The sequence below is a fragment of the Aegilops tauschii genome, chromosome 6 (assembly GCF_002575655.3).
Source record: "Aegilops tauschii subsp. strangulata cultivar AL8/78 chromosome 6, Aet v6.0, whole genome shotgun sequence".
Lineage (NCBI taxonomy): Eukaryota > Viridiplantae > Streptophyta > Magnoliopsida > Poales > Poaceae > Aegilops > Aegilops tauschii.
Genome location: NC_053040.3, coordinates 170,046,397 through 170,063,909, shown reverse-complemented (window position 1 = coordinate 170,063,909; position 17,513 = coordinate 170,046,397).

Here is a 17,513-nt window from a genome sequence, read left to right as displayed (position 1 = left end):
CCCTGGCTTGTATTATGATGCTTGTATGACTTATTTATGTTTTAGAGTTGTGTTGTGATATCTTCCCGTGAGTCCCTGATCTTGATCATACACATTTGCGTGCATGATTAGTGTACGGTCAAATCGGGGGCGTCACAAGTTGGTATCAGAGCCGACTGCCTGTAGGAATCCCCCTTTCCACACTCCTTGGCCGAAGTCGAGTCTAGACGTTACACAACTTTTACTAACATGGTTGTGTGTCTTACGGACCCACGTCGCCATTGGGTGGTACTAGGATCTTTTACTCCTCGACCTTTACTCTGGGACTCTGAACTCTCTTCTACTCGGGTTAAACGAATTTACTAACTCTAACACTAGGATCCCGTGACCGCATTCACCCCAAAGTTGGATAAGCCATAGTTGTTTCTTAGAATAGTATTTTGGACAATTGACACACTATCATTTGACTCCTTTGAAACGTCTTTGCTTTCAGATGGAACCCACGAGGCAGGTCGTGCGCCACACGATGGCCATTGGTGCCTCGGGATCACCTGCTGTGCTAGCTGAGATGATGACCTATCTGGGTTATCGTTGGCACCCTGAGTACACCGTCTACGAGGAATACCAGGACTTTAACCAGGAGCAGTACCGTGCCATCGTCCACCTCTACTCGCGGGAGTATGACTCCACTACTGTGCTGCACACCGCACATGGTGTTGGTGTGACCATCGATATGGCTGTCCACGATGCTGCCTATGCTGCTCTGACACGTCTTCGTGGAGAGTATCGGGAGTTGGACACCTCCCCTTTCAGGCACATTGCTATTGCATCTGATGTTGGTGCGGAGGGATACTATACTGCTGCCTACTCCACTGTCACCCGAGAGCCCTTCTACCATCAGAACCTGGTTCTGCATGCTGATGGGCTGGATCGAGCTAACCGAGCTCTTCGCCACGAGATGTACACCACCCGTCAGCACCTTTACCGTGCTCTGACGCTGCTGCACCCCTTTGTCCGGTCTGGACAGCTACCGCGTACTGCGATCTACCCAGCCAGGACCGTGATGCCCCACGGTGTCGGTTGGCCAGAGGTGGGAGGCTACTCTCTCGCACTTGGTCCTCTTCTGCCACCTGAGCGTCGGGCTCTACACCTGAGTATCCGCGGCCCCCAGTCTGCTGACGTGGAGGGCTATCCGTTGCCTCACTACCAGCTGTCGGGCTACGATTACCTCCACAGTACCTCTTGGGACTGATGTAGTCTTGCTTAGTTAGTATTAGTTGCATTCGCCGCGAGCCTGTGTGCCGCCTATGATGTTTTAATCTATGTACTGAACTCTGTGTACTGAACTCTATGCATGACCCCTTTTGTAAGTTATGCCGACTACTATGTAGTAGCTATCGTGCTCCTTTCATTATGCATGTTTCATCATGAATGATCCTTGTCTTTGCAAATTTCTCAATGCTGAACCCCTGTTATATATTCGCAGGATGGTTAGACCAGGTGGTCGTGGCAGTGGTGGCAATGCCCCACCACCACCTGAGTACATGGCCGGTATGATCCAACACTTCGAACTGAACCACCAATTCATGGAAAATATGATGGCTCGGTTTCCTCGCCCCAATATGGACCAGCAACCAACCCCAGTAACTCTGCAGGAATTCATGCGCCTCAATCCAACTGTGTACCGCAGCTCAACTCAGCCTCTGGATGCTGATGACTGGCTCCGTGACATCACCTATGAGATGGAGTCTGCTAATGTAGCCCCTGCCAGCTACGTCAACTTTGCTTCCTTCTTTCTGAAGGGACCCGCAGCTCAATGGTGGGACAGCCACAGGCGTACTCTGCCAGCTGGAACAATCATCACATGGCCAGACTTCCAAGCAGCTTTCCGTGCCCGCTTCATTCCTCAAGGAGTCATGGACCGGAAGAAGCGTGAGTTCCGCAACATCACCCAAGGCAACACAACTGTTGAAGCTTATCAACGGGAGTTTCTGGACTTGTCTCGCTATGCTGAGGAGGACATTGCAACTGATGCACGCAGACAGGAGAAGTTCCGTGATGGCCTCCAAGCTGACATCAAGCTCGCGCTTCTAGTGCATGACTTTGCTGATTTCGCCACCTTGGTGAACAAGGCCATCAATGTCGAAACTGGTCTGCAGGAATACCAGAGCTCTCACAGGCGCAACCGTGACACGGGCTCATCTTCGGGCTCGACCTCACAGAAGCGTAAGATATGGATCCCGAACAGCATGTATCGTCCAAATACATCTGCCCCAAGGCAGACCTATGCTGCACCGCGTCTGCCTCCTCAACCATCTAGGCAGTCAAAGCTACCAGCTCCCCCACCCGGGGCTCCTGTTCCCACTCCCAATAATGGCTTGTGCTTCAGGTGTGGTCAACCAGGACACCGTGCTAGAGAATGCAACCAGAACCAGAATCAACTGGCCCTTCCAGCAACTGGCCGTGGTAACAACCAGCCCCGCAACAACAATGCTAAGTCTTATGGTCGTGCTCATGCCAACCACATTGATCTCAACGAAGCTCAAGACCAGCCTGCTACTGTGATGGGTACACTCCTCGTAAATTCAGTACCAGCATCCATTTTATTTGATATAGGTGCATCGCATTCATTCATATCAGAAGATTTTGCATACAAGCACGACGTTAAATGTGAGGAGATGAACACCTCGGTACTGGTCAAAACCCCCGTGGGACAGTGTCAAACCTCCTTGGTTGGCATCGATGTCCCCGTGGAAATCGAAGGGCTAGAATTCTATGCCTCTCCCATTATCCTGAAGTCGTCTAACATCGACCTCATTTTGGGTATGGATTGGTTGAAAGCGCATACTGCTTCTATAGTTTGCGCCACTAAAACCGTCCATCTGCTACACCCTTCAGATGAAATAGTTGCTTACCAAGCTCATCTGGTGCAAAATGCCGAGGCAAGGCTCTATGCATTGAACGCTGCACCACTCGAGGGCATTGAAAACATTCCCGTCGTGCGTGAATTCCTCGACGTCTTCCCTGAAGAACTTCCAGGGATTCCCCCTGCTAGAGGTGTCGAATTCATCATCGACTTGAAACCAGGCACCACTCCTATAGCCAAGCGACCCTACAAGATGCCGCCGCATGAACTCCTTGAGCTTAAGGAGGAAATCGACAAATCTCTTCGCAAAGGATTCATTCGCCCAAGTTGCTCTCCTTGGGGAGCACCTTCTCTCTTTGTCAAGAAGAAGGATGGGACAAACCGGTTAGTTCAAGACTACCGTCCTATAAACAAAGCTACCATTCAGAATAAATACCCTCTTCCTTGGATCAATGATCTATATGATCAACTGGCGGGTTCGTCAGTGTTCTCTAAGCTCGACTTGAGGTTGGGTTACCACCAGATCCGTGTTCGCGAAGAGGATATCCCAAAGACCGCCTTCGTGACTCGCTATGGTTCATACGAGTACACCGTCATGTCTTTCGGTTTAACCAATGCTCCAGCCACCTTCTCTCGTCTGATGAACTATATATTCATGGATTACCTCGACAAGTTCGTCGTGGTTTATCTGGATGATATCCTGGTATTTTCCAAGAACGAAGAAGAACATGCTGAACATCTTCGACTTGTGCTGGAAAAGCTACGAGAGCATCAACTATATGCCAAGTTCTCCAAATGTGAATTCTGGCTACCGGAAGTAACCTATCTTGGGCATGTCATCTCTAAGGATGGTATTGCCGTCAACCCCGAGCGAGTTCAGGCTATTCTTGATTGGACTCCTCCCAAGAACGTTAAGCAAGTCAGAAGTTTTCTCGGTCTCGCCAGCTATTGCCGTCGATTTGTCGAGAACTTCTCTAAGATCGCCAGGCCTCTGACTAACCTGTTGCATAAGGGTGTCAAGTTCCAATGGACAGACAAGTGTCAGGAAAGTTTCCAGGCACTCAAAGACAAGTTGACTTCTGCCCCAGTTCTAGCTCCACCTGATACTAAGAAGGACTTCGTCATTTACTGCGACGCTTCCCGTCAAGGATTAGGCTGTGTCCTAATGCAAGACCGCAAAGTGATTGCTTATGCCTCTCGGCAATTGCGCCCTCACGAAGAGAACTACCCAGTTCACGACCTCGAACTTGCTGCTGTCATTCACGCGCTGAAGCAGTGGCGACATTACCTTCTCGGTAATCGTTGCGAGATCTTCACCGACCACCAAAGTCTGAAGTATCTGTTTACTCAGCCAGACCTGAACCTCCGTCAGCAGAGATGGATGGAGCTTGTTGCAGACTTCGACTTGGGTATTTCCTATACGCCAGGCAAGGCTAATGTAATGGCTGATGCCTTGAGCTGCAAGTCTTACTGCAACCACCTCCAGATTCACAAAGTTCAGCCCTCGCTTGTTGAAGAATTCAAGAAGCTGAACCTCCATATTGTTCCTTCGGGTGCACTCGCTCCCCCTCCTAAGGAGTTTGGCAAGGTGAACCTCCACGTTGTTACCCAGGGTTCCTCAATACCCTAGTTGCTAAACCAGATCTCGAGGACAACATCAAAAGGCTACAGAAATATGACTCTGAAGCCCACAAGATTAAGCGCTACCTCGCAGAAGGAAAGCCCTCATTCTTCACCATTGCTGAAGATGGCACCTTATACTTCAAGGGCCGCCTAGTGGTGCCATGTGCAGAGAAAAACCTGGATATGACACAGGAAGTTATGAAAGAAGCTCATGATACGCCTCTATGTATCCACCTTGGTAGTACAAAGATGTACCAAGACATCCGTCAGAGATTCTAGTGGTCTAATATGAAGCAAGACATTGCTCGTTATGTTGCTGAATGTGACGTTTGCCGTCGTATCAAAGCAGAACACCAAAGGCCTGCTGGAACTCTGCAACCTATCTCTATTCCTGAATGGAAATGGGACCACGTTGAGATGGACTTCGTCACTGGATTTCCCAAATCACAGAAAGGTAATGATGCTATTCTTGTCGTCATTGACCGGCTTTCCAAAGTTGCACATTTTCTGGCAGTCAAAGAAACGATCACTGCTAGCCAGTTGGCAACGCTCTATATGTCCAGGATTGTTTCACTCCACGGTATTCCATTGGTTATCAGCTCAGACCGTGGCAGCTTATTCACTTCAAGATTCTGGGCAAGTTTCCAAGAAGCCATGGGAACTCATCTGTCATTCAGTACTGCGTTTCATCCTCAATCGCAAGGGCAAGTTGAACGCGTCAACCAAGTTCTCGAAGATATGCTTCGAGCTTGTGTTATTTCCTTCGGCAAGAAATGGGAGGAATCTCTCCCGTATGCTGAGTTCTCTTATAATAATAGCTATCAAGCTAGTCAGAAGATGGCCCCCTTCGAAGTGTTATATGGACGAAAGTGCCGAACCCCTCTGAACTGGTCAGAAACTGGGGAACGTCCACTCTTCGGTCCGGATATTATCCAAGATGCCGAAGAACAAGTCCGCATTATTCGTGAGAATCTCAAGACTGCTCAGTCACGTCAGAAGAGTCAGTATGACCGTCATCATAAAGACATGGTCTATCAACCTGGCGAAAAGGCTTATCTTCGAGTCACACCTATGAAGGGTGCTCACCGCTTCGGGATCAAGGGCAAACTAGCTCCTCGCTATATTGGCCCATTCACTATTCTCGAAAGGCGTGGAAAAGTGGCATACCAACTGGAGCTACCGCCGAACCTTTCTCAGGTTCACGATGTGTTCCATGTGTCACAGCTCCGCCGTTGCTTCAAGGACCCCATCCGAGCTGTGGATCATGAAGTGCTCGAATTGCAGCAAGACCTCTCCTATAAGGAGCATCCGGTCCGCATTCTCGACCAAGCTGAACGCCGCACACGTCAGAAGGCGATCAAGTTTCTCAAAGTCCAGTGGTCGCACCATTCTGAAGATGAGGCCACTTGGGAACGAGAGGATCGTCTGCGCGAAGAATACCCCGCACTGTTTCCTTCTACCTCCTAAATCTCGGGACGAGATTTCTTGTAGTGGAGGAGATTTGTAACGCCCGGGGAATCAAGCTACAGTAATTCCCCGCTAATCATGCCACGTCACCTCGGTTACTGTTGTTAACCGTGGGATGATCCAAAACCGTTTCAAAATTCAAATTTGAATTAATGCCGACAGAAAAGGTTTTTCAAAAATTGAAACAAAATGTTCGGTGGGTGCCAAATATTACAAGGGTAATTATACTAAAGAAAACATATTTTTATAAAATGCCTAAATGCTTTTAAATGAATTAAAACAGAAAAGAAAATAAATAAATAAAAAGAAAATACAAAAGGGGAGAAACAAAAAAGAAGAAGAGCAGAACAGCCCCCCCCCCTGCTGGACCGCGGCCCAGCTGGCCATTGGGCCAACCAGGCCGGCCCAGGTCGGCCCCCACCCCTCTCACCTTATCCACTCCTCCCCCCCACTCCCCACCGACAGCACCCCCACTCCCCCCGAAATATCCCCCCTCTCCCCCGATTTGGATCGGGATCGAGGAGGAGGCGCTCGACCCCGCCGCCCCTGGTCCTCTCCGCCGCCGCCAGGAGCCCGCGCCGCCTCGCCCTCGCCGGAGCTTCCCCACCGGCCTGCTCCCCCGTCGCCGTCGTCCCCGCCATCCCCCTCGACCCCCGCTGCCACGAGCCCTACTCCCCCCGTGAGCGCTCCCCTCTCCTCTCTCCCTGCCCCGGCTCGGCCGCTCCGCGCGCGCCCACCAGTGCCCGCCGCGCGCTCCTCCGTTGCGCCCCGCCGCGGCCAGCGCCCCCCCTCGCCGTGGCCTCGACTGGCCGCGTCCAGTTCGGGCGCCCCAGCGCTCGTCGCCCGCGGCCGCCCCTGCTTCTCCTCCCACCGCTCCGCCTCGTGCTCACCACGGCTACGCCGTCTGCAACCACCCGCGCGTGGTCGTCCCTGCCCGACCGCGCTCCACGCCGCACCGATCGCGTCCCACGCTCCCCGGCCCACAACCGCTGCTCCGTCGCCGCTCCGGTGGCTCGCCGGAGCCCTGCCTCCCCTGGCCCTGTCCGCCGGCGCCGGCGTGCGCCGTGCGCGCCCAGCGCCCCTTGGGCTCGCACCGTTCGGGCGCCCGTCGCCCTCGCCCGACGCCCGCCATGGGGCCTATGACATATGGGCCCCGCCCGTAAAACGTTTAAAAAAATAAAATAAAAAAATAAAAATAATTAATTAAAAATAAATAAACAAATATATAAAAAATTTAATAAAAATAATTAATTAATTAGTCAATTAATTAATTAGTTAATTAACCCTGTTTAGATTAATCTAATTAATTTAATTAGTTTAATTAATAGTTAATTATTTAGCTAAACCCTAATTAACCTAAACAGAGAATGACAGGTGGGTCCCACTGGACCCACATGTCAGTTTGACCCAGTCAACCCCTGTGTACTGCTGACGTCAACATGACATCATGCTGATGTCATAAATCCATTTTCAAATTAACTTAAATAATTAATTAAATTCCAGAAATTAATAAAATCTTTAGAAAATCATATCTTTTAATCCGTAACTCGGAATAAAATATTTTCAACATGAAAGTTGCTCAGAACGACGAGACAAATCCGGATACGCAGTCCGTTCGTCCACCACACCTCCCTAACCTATCGAACTCGCAACTTTCCCCCTCCGGTCCGTCTGTCCGAAAACGCGAAACAGCGGGAATACTTTCCCGGATGTTCCCCCCCTTCGCCGGTACCACCTACTGTCGCGTTAGGACACACCTAGTACCGCTTGTTGTCATGTCACGCATCGTCATGCTTATGTTTGCATTGTATTTACTGTTTCTTCCCCCTCTTCTCTCCGGTAGACTACGAGACCGACACTGCTGCTGCCCAGTTCGACTACGGAGTCGACGACCCCTCCTACTTGCCAGAGCAACCAGGCAAGCCCCCCCTTGATCACCAGATATCGCCTATTCTTCTCTATACTGCTTGCATTAGAGTAGTGTAGCATGTTACTGCTTTCCGATATCCTATCCTGATGCATAGCCTATCCTTGCTACTACTGTTGTTACCTTTACCTGCAATCCTACATGCTTAGTATAGGATGCTAGTTTTCCATCAGTGGCCCTACATTCTTGTCCGTCTGCTGTGCTATACTATCGGGCCGTGATCACCTGGGCGGTGATCACGGGTATATACTTATATACTATATACATGACACATGTGATGACTAAAGTCGGGTCGGCTCGTAGGAGTACCCGCAAGTGGATCTTTGTGGCGGAGCGACAGGGCAGGTTGAGACCGCCTAGGTGAGAGGTGGGCCTGGCCCTGGTCGGCGTCCGCGGATACTTAACACGCTTAACGAGATCTTGGTATTTGATCTGAGTCTGGCCATTTGGTCTATACGCACTAGCCATCTACGCGGGAGTAGTTATGGGTATCCCGGCGTCGTGGTATCAGCCGAAGCCTTCTTGACGTCAGCGACTGAGTGGCGCGCGCCGGATTGGACTGGAACGCCACTAGGCTAGGTCTGCTTCCAGCCGCGTACGCAACGTGCAGGTGTGCATAGGGCGATGGGCCCAGACCCCTGCGCGGATAGGGTTAGACCGGCGTGCTGACCTCTCTGTTGTGCTTAGTTGGGGCTGCAACGCGTTGATCTTACGAGGCCGGGCATGACCCAGAAAAGTGTGTCCGGCCAAATGGGATCGAGCGTGTTGGGTTATGTGGTGCACCCCTGCAGGGAAGTTTATCTATTCGAATAGCCGTGTCCCTCGGTAAAAGGACGACCCGGAGTTGTACCTTGACCTTATGACAACTAGAACTGGATACTGAATAAAATACACCCTTACAAGTGCCAGATACAATCCGGTGATCGCTCTCTAACAGGGCGACGAGGAGGGGATCGCCGGGTAGGATTATGCTATGCGATGCTACTTGGAGGACTACAATCTACTCTCTTCTACATGCTGCAAGATGGAGATGGCCAGAACCGTAGTCTTCGACAGGACTAGCTATCCCCCTTTTATTCTGGCATTCTGCAGTTCAGTCCACTGATATGCCCCTTTACACATATACCCATGCATATGTAGTGTAGCTCCTTGCTTGCGAGTACTTTGGATGAGTACTCACGGTTGCTTCTCACCCTCTTTTCCCCCTTTCCTTTCTATCTGGTTGTCGCACCAGATGTTGGAGTCCAGGAGCCAGACGCCACCGTCGACGACGACACCTACGACACTGGAGGTGCCTACTACTACGTGCAGCCCGCTGACGACGACCAGGAGTAGTTAGGAGGATCCCAGGCAGGAGGCCTGCGCCTCGTTCGATCTGTATCCCAGTTTGTGCTAGCCTTCTTAAGGCAAACTTGTTTAACTTATGTCTGTACTCAGATATTGTTGCTTCCGCTGACTCGTCTGTGATCGAGCACTTGTATTCGAGCCCTCGAGGCCCCTGGCTTGTATTATGATGCTTGTATGACTTATTTATGTTTTAGAGTTGTGTTGTCATATCTTCCCGTGAGTCCCTGATCTTGATCGTACACATTTGCGTGCATGATTAGTGTACGGTCAAATCGGGGGCGTCACAGGATCTCACGAGAACAAAAGGTTGTGGCGGTGGAAAAGTGTTTTCGTGGATACTTCTGGTGGTTTGGGAATATCTGTGAATATATAAGAGGGAATCTAGGTCAGGGAGTCACCGAGGGGCCCACAAGGTAGGGGGCGCGCCCTCCACCCTTGTGGCCGCCTCGTGGCTCTTCTGACTTGCACTCCAAGTCTCCTGGGTGTCTTCTAGTCCAAAAAAATCATCGCGAAGGTTTTATTCCGTTTGGACTCCGTTTGGTTTCCTTTTCTGCGAAGCTCAAAAACAAGGAAAAAACAGAACTCGCACTGGGCTCTAGGTTAATAAGTTAGTCCCATAACTAATATAAAATAGCATATTAATGCATATAAAACATCCAAAAAAGATAATATAATAGAATGGAACAATAAAAAATTATAGATACATTGGAGACGTATCAAGCATCCCCAAGCTTAATTCCTGCTCGTCCTCGAGTAGTTAAATGATAAAAACAGAACGTTTGATGTGGAATGCTACCTAACATATTTATCCATTTAATTTTTCTTTATTGTGGCATGAATGTCCAAATCCATAAGATTCAAAACAAAAGTTTAATATTGACATAAAAACAATAATACTTCAAGCATACTAACAAGGCAATTATGTCTTCTCAAAATAACATGGCCAAAGAAAGCTTATCCCTAAAAAATCATATAGTCTGGCTATGCTCCATCTTCATCACACAAAATATTCAAATCATGCACAACCCCGATGACAAGCCAAGCAATTATTTCATACATTTGATGTTCTCAAACCTTTTCAACTTTCACGCAAGACATGAGCGTGAGCCATGGACATAGCACTATAGGTGGAATAGAACATGGTGGTTGTGGAGAAGATAAAAAAGAGGGTTATAGTCTCACATCAATTAGGCGTATCAACGGGCTATGGAGATGCCCATCAATAGATATCAATGCGAGTGAGTAGGGATTGCCATGCAACGGATGCACTAGACCTATAAGTTTATGAAAGCTCATAGGAAAACTAAGTGGGTGTGCATCCAACGTGCTTGCTCATGAAGACCTAGGGCAATTTGAGGAAGCCCATCGCTGGAATATACAAGCCAAGTTCTGTAATGAAAAATTCCCACTAGTATATGAAAGTGAAAACATAGGAGACTCTCTATCATGAAGATCATGGTGCTACTTTGAAGCACAAGTGTGGAAAAAGGATTGTAACATTGCCCCTTCTCTATTTTTCTCTCATTTTTCCCTTTTTTTTGTTTGTCTTCTTTGGCCTCCCTTTTAGTTTTTCCTCACATGGGACAATGCTCTAATAATGAAGATCATCACACTTTATTTACTTACAACTCAAAAATTACATCTGGATACTTAGAAAAAAATATGACTCTATATGAATGCCTCCGGCGGTGTACCGGGATGTGCAATGACTCAAGAGTGACATGTATGAAATTATTATGAAAGGTGGCTTTGCGACAAATACAATGTCAACTACATGATCATGCAAAGCAATATGACAATGATGAAGCGTGTCATAATAAAATGAAACGGTGGAAAGTTGCATGGCAATATATCTCGGAATGGCTATGGAAATGCCATACTAGGTAGGTATGGTGGCTGTTTTGAGGAAGGTATATGGTGGGTGTATGGCACCGGCGAAAGTTGCATGATACTAGATAGGCTAGCAATGGTGGAAGGGTGAGAGTGCGTATAATCCATGGACTCAACATTAGTCATAAAGAACTCACATACTTATTACAAAAATCTATTAGTCATCAAAACAAAGTACTACACGCATGCTACCAGGGGGATAGATTGGTAGGAAAAGACCACCGCTCGTCCCCGACCGCCACTCATAAGGAAGACAATCAAAAAATACCTCATGCTCCAACATCGTTACATAACGGTTCACCATACGTGCATGTTACGGGAATCACAAGCCTTAACACAAGTATTTCTCCAACTCACAATTACTCACTAGCATGACTCTAATATCACCATCTTTATATTTCAAAACAATCATTAGGAATCAAACTTCTCATAGTATTCAATGCACTTTATATGAAAGTTTTTATTATATCCCTCTTGGATGCCTATCATATTAGGACTAAATTCATAACCAAAGCAAATTACCATGTTGTTTAAAAAGACTCTCAAAATAATATAAGTGAAGCATGAGAGTTCAATAATTTCTACAAAATAAAGCCGCCGCCGTGCTCCAAAAAGATATAAGTGAAGCACTAGAGCAAAATTGCCTAGCTCAAAAGATATAAGTGAAGCACATAGAGTATTCTAATAAATCAAGATTCATGCATGTCCCTCGCAAAAGGTGTGTACAGCAAGGATGATTGTGGAAAACTAAAAAGCAAAGACTCGTATCATACAAGACGCTCCCAGCAAAACACATATCATGTGGTGAATAAAACTATAGCCTCAAGTAAAGTTACCGATAGACGAAGACGAAAGAGGGGATGCCTTCCGGGGCATCCCCAAACTTAGGCTATTGGTTGTCCTTGAATATTACCTTGGGGTGCCTTGGGCATCCCCAAGCTTAGGCTCTTTCCACTCCTTATTCCATAGTCCATCAAATCCTTACCGAAACTTGAAAACTTCAAAACACAAAACCCAACAGAAAATCTCATAAGCTCCGTTAGTATAAGAAAATAAATCACCACTTTTGGTACTCTTGTGAAATCATTATTAATTTATATTGGTGTAATATCTACTATATTCCAAATTTTCCATGGTTCATAACCCCCCCCCCCCCCGATACTACCCATAGATTCATCAAAATAAGCAAACAACACATAGAAAACAGAATCTGTCAAAAACAGAACAGTCTGTAGTAATCTGGATACTTCGAATACTTCTGTACCTCCAAAAATTCTGAAACATTAGGACAACAGAGGCAATTTGTATATCAATCTTGTGTAATAAATTCAGAATTTTATCAGGCTTCTGTGATTTTCAAAAATTCTGGGACTCGGCGCAAAAGTTTCTGTTTTTCAGCAAGATCAAATCAACTATCACCATAAGCTACCCCAAAGGTCTTACTTGGCAACAACACTAATTAAAACACCAAAACACAATTACTAAATAGGTAATAATGTGCATTTTATTCAAGAACATTAGCAAAGAAAACACAAAAATAAAATTGGGTTGCCTCCCAACAAGCGCTATTGTTTAACGCCCTTAGCTAGGCATTGATAATTTTAATTATGCTCACATGAAAGATAGCAATTGAAACACGAAGAGAGCATCATGTAGCATGTGGAAAACACATCTAAGTCTAACATACCTCCTATGCATGGGCATCTTATAGGCAAACAAATTATCAAGGCAAGCAAATCCGAGCATATGCAAAGAAGAAGAAAGAAACAATAGCAATCTCAACACAACGAGAGGTAATTTAGTAACATGAAGATTTCCACAACCATATTTTCCCCTCTCATAATAATTACATGTAGGATCATAATCAAATTCAACAATATAGCTATCACATAAAACTTTCTCAACATGATCCACATGCATGCAAAGTTGACACTCTTCCAAAATAGTGGGATTATCATCAAATAAAGTCATGACCTCTCCGAACCCACTTTTATCAAAACTTTAGATTTATCAATCTCCAAAGTAGTGGGGTAATTATTTCCTAAATTTTACACTCTTCCAAAGCCACTTTCAATATTATAGCAAACATATTCATCATGAGGCTTAAATAAATTTTCAAGATCATAAGAAGCATTATCACCTCAATCATGATCACTGCAATAAGTAGTGGACATAGCAAAACTAGCATTCCCAAGCTTAGAATTTATAATAACATCATTGCAATCATGCTTTTGATTCAAGGAAATATCAAGTATGGGTGCAATAGCAACAATCTCATGTTTAACATAAGGTACTATAGCAAATTCATCTCCATAAATATTGGCATCATGGCCATAAGAATAGAAAGCATCATGTTCATCAAGAGATATTTCAATCAAATCATCGGAATCATAATTATCTATAGATTCATGCATATCATTATTTTCTTCCAAAGCAACGGTCACTCTCTCAATAAATTCTTTGAAATAGGCATTATGAGCATAGTTTTCATAGCAATATTTAAGTATGTCAAAATTTTCAGATTTGTAGAGAGTAATATCATGCTTTTGAATCAAAGAAGCAACTTCATAAGCACGTTTAAAAGCAACAAATTCTTCAATTTGTTCGATATCATAGTAACTGTAAACACCCTTTTCATAAGAAGATAAGATTTCATTATCATTAAACTCACATAGGTACGGAAGGTGTTTTTTTAGGGTTCTTAGAGCAACAAGTAAAATCACAAATTTCACAAAGATTCCAAGCATAGTATAGCAAACAATTTATTTGATTCCATAAGAGCTTCCCTTTTTCAGATAAATGATGATGCACAAAATGAGCATGCTCATCTGCTACCTCTTGAGCTTGCGTTGGTTTTTCCCTGGAAGAGGAAAGGGTGATGCAGCAAAGTAGCGTAAGTATTTCCCTCAGTTTTGAGAACCAAGGTATCAATCCAGTAGGAGACAACGCAACAAGCCACTGAATACCTGCACAAACAAATACCAACTTGCAACCAACCAACAATGGGTTTGTCAATCCCTTCACGGATATTCACAAAATGAGATCTGATAAAGATGGATAAATGGTAAAGTAATATTTTTGGTATTTTTGGTTTATGGAACGGAAAGTAAAGATTGCAAAGAAAGTAAATAGGAAACTAGAATTGTAGATCGGAAACTTATAGGATGGAAAATAGACCCGGGGGCCTTAGGTTTCGCTAGAGGCTTCTCTCAAGATAGAAATTATTACGGTGGGTGAACAAATTACTGCTGAGCAATTGATAGAAAAGCGCAAAGTTATGACGATATCTAAGGCAATGATCATGAATATAGGCATCATGTCCGTGTTAAGTAGACCGAAACGATTCTGCATCTACTACTATTACTCCACACAAAGATCGCTATCCAGCATGCATCTAGAGTATTAAGTTCATAAAGAACGGAGTAACGCTTTAAGCAAGATGACATGATGTAGACAAATTAACTCAAGCAATATGATGAAAACCCCATCTTTTTATCCTCGATGGTAACAATACAATATGTGCCTTGCTTCCCCTGCTGTCACTGGGAAAGGACACTGCAAGATTGAACCAAAGCTAAGCACTTCTCCCATTGCAAGAAAAACCAATCTAGTTGGCCAAACCAAATCGATAGTTTGAAGAGACTTGCAAAGATATCAAATCATGCATATAAGAATTCAGAAAAGATTCAAATAATATTCATAGATAAGCTGATCATAAATCCACGATTCACCGGATCTCGGCAAACACACCGCAAAAGAGTATTACATCAAATAGATCTCCAAGAACATCGAGGAGACTTTCTATTGAGAAAGAGAAGAAGCCATCTAGCTACTAGCTATGGACCCGTAGGTCTGAAGTAAACTACTCACGCTTCATCGGAGAGGCAATGGTGTTGATGTAGAAGCCCTCCATGATCGAATCCCCCTCCGGCAGGATGACAGAAAAGGCCCCAAGATGGGATCTCACAGGTACAGAAGGTTGCGGCGGTGGAAAAGTGGTTTCGTGGCTCCCCTTGATGTTTTTGGGGTATAAGAGTATATATAGGAGGAAGATCTAGGTCAGGAGGTCAACGAGGGGCCCACAAGGTTGGGGGGCGCGCCCTCCACCCTTGTGGCCGCCTCGTGGCTCTTCTGACTTGCACACCAAGTCTCCTGTGTGTCTTCTGGTCCAAGAAAAATCATCGCGAAAGTTTTATTCCGTTTGGACTCCGTTTGGTATTCCTTTTCTGTGAAACTCTAAAACAAGGAAAAAACAGAAACTAGCACTGGGCTCTAGGTTAATAGGTTAGTCCCAAAAATCATATAAAATAGCATATTAGTGCATATAACACATCCAAAACAGATAATATAATAGCATGGAACAATCAAAAATTATAGATACGTTGGATACGTATCATCATCTAAAGATTTTCCCTCAACTAAACTAGTTGGGGTTTCAGCATGAGCACATATGGATCGAAGATGATCCAGGTAGAAAACTTTGAGTGGATCCATATCAATAGATTTTTAGCAAGCAAAGATGCAAGCAAATGGAAGGCACATGGCAACACAAGCAAAAGATAGCAAACGAGCAAAAAGGCATACGGAAAGACGAACAGAAGAAGGGCGAATAAAAAGGCAAATATTTTCGAAAATTGTTTTAGAAGTGGGGGAGAGGAAAACGAGAGGCAAATGATGAATAATGTAATGCAAGAGATGAGAGTTTTATGATGGGTACTTGGTATGTCTTGACTTGGCGTAGATCTCCCCGGCAACGGCGCCAGAAATTCTTGCTGCTACTTCTTGAGCTTGCGTTGGTTTTTCCCTTGAAGAGGAAAGGGTGATGCAACAAAGTAGAGATAAGTATTTCCCTCAGTTAGAGAACCAAGGTATCAATCCAGTAGGAGACAACGCACAAATCACCAATACATGCACAAACAATCAAACACTTGCACCCAACGCGATAAAGGGGTTGTCAATCCCTTCACGGTCACTTGCAAAGGTGAGATCTGATAGAGATAGATAAAACTAAACAAAAGGATAAAGTAAATATTTTTGGATTTTTGGTTTATAGATCGGAAAGTAAAAGATTGCAAAATAGTAGATCGGGAACTAATATGATGGAAAATAGACCCGGGGGCCATAGGTTTCACTAGAGGCTTCTCTCAAGGTAGCAAATAATACAGTGGGTGAACAAATTACTGTCGAGCAATTGATAGAAAAGCGCAAAGTTATGATGATATCCAAGGCAATGATATGTATATAGGCATCACGTCCATGTCAAGTAGACCGACTCCTGCCTACATCTACTACTATTACTCCACACATCGACCGACTCCTGCCTGCATCTAGAGTATTGCTACCGCTTGAGCTTGCGTTGGTTTTTCCCTTGAAGAGGAAAGGGTGATGCACCAAAGTAGCATAAGTATTTCCCTCAGTTTTGAGAACCTAGGTATCAATCCAGTAGGAGACAACGCGCAAGCCACCGAATACCCGCACAAACAAACACCAACCTTGCACCCAACGCTATAAAGGGGTTGTCAATCCCTTCACGGTTATTTGCAAAGTGAGATCTGATAGAGATGGATAAACAGTAAAGTACTATTTTTGGTATTTTTTATTTATGGAACGGAAAGTAAAAGATTGCAAAATAAGGGAACGGCGACAGAAATTGGCAAGTTGATGGGAAACTAATATGTTGTAAAATAGACCCGGGGGCCATAGGTTAGACTAGAGGCTTCTCTCAAGATAGAAAATATTATGGTGGGTGAACGAATTACCGCTGAGCAATTGATAGAAAAGCGCAAAGTTATGACGATATCTAAGGCAATGATCATGAATATAGGCATCACGTCCATGTCAAGTAGACCAAAACGATTTTGCATCTACTACTATTACTCCACGCATTGACCGCTATCCAGCATGCATCTAGAGTATTAAGTTCATAAAGAACGGAGTAACGCTTTAAGCAAGATGACATGATGTAGACGAATTAACTCAAGCAATATGATGAAAACCCCATCTTTTTATCCTCAATGGCAACAATACAATACATGCCTTGCTGCCCCTGCTGTCACTGGGAAAGGACACCGCAAGATTGAACCCAAAGCTAAGCACGTCACCCATTGCAAGAAAAACCAATCTAGTTGGCCAAACCAAATCGATAGTTCGAAGAGACTTGCAAAGATATCAAATCATGCATATAAGAATTCAGAAAAGATTCAAATAATATTCATAGATAAGCTGATCATAAATCCACGATTCATCGGATCTCAGCAAACACACCGCAAAAGAGTATTACATCAAATAGATCTCCAAGAACATTGAGGAGACTTTCTATTGAGAATCGAAGAGAGAGAAGAAGCCATCTAGCTACTAGCTATGGACCCGTAGCTTTGAAGTAAACTACTCATGCTTCATCAGAGAGGCAATGGT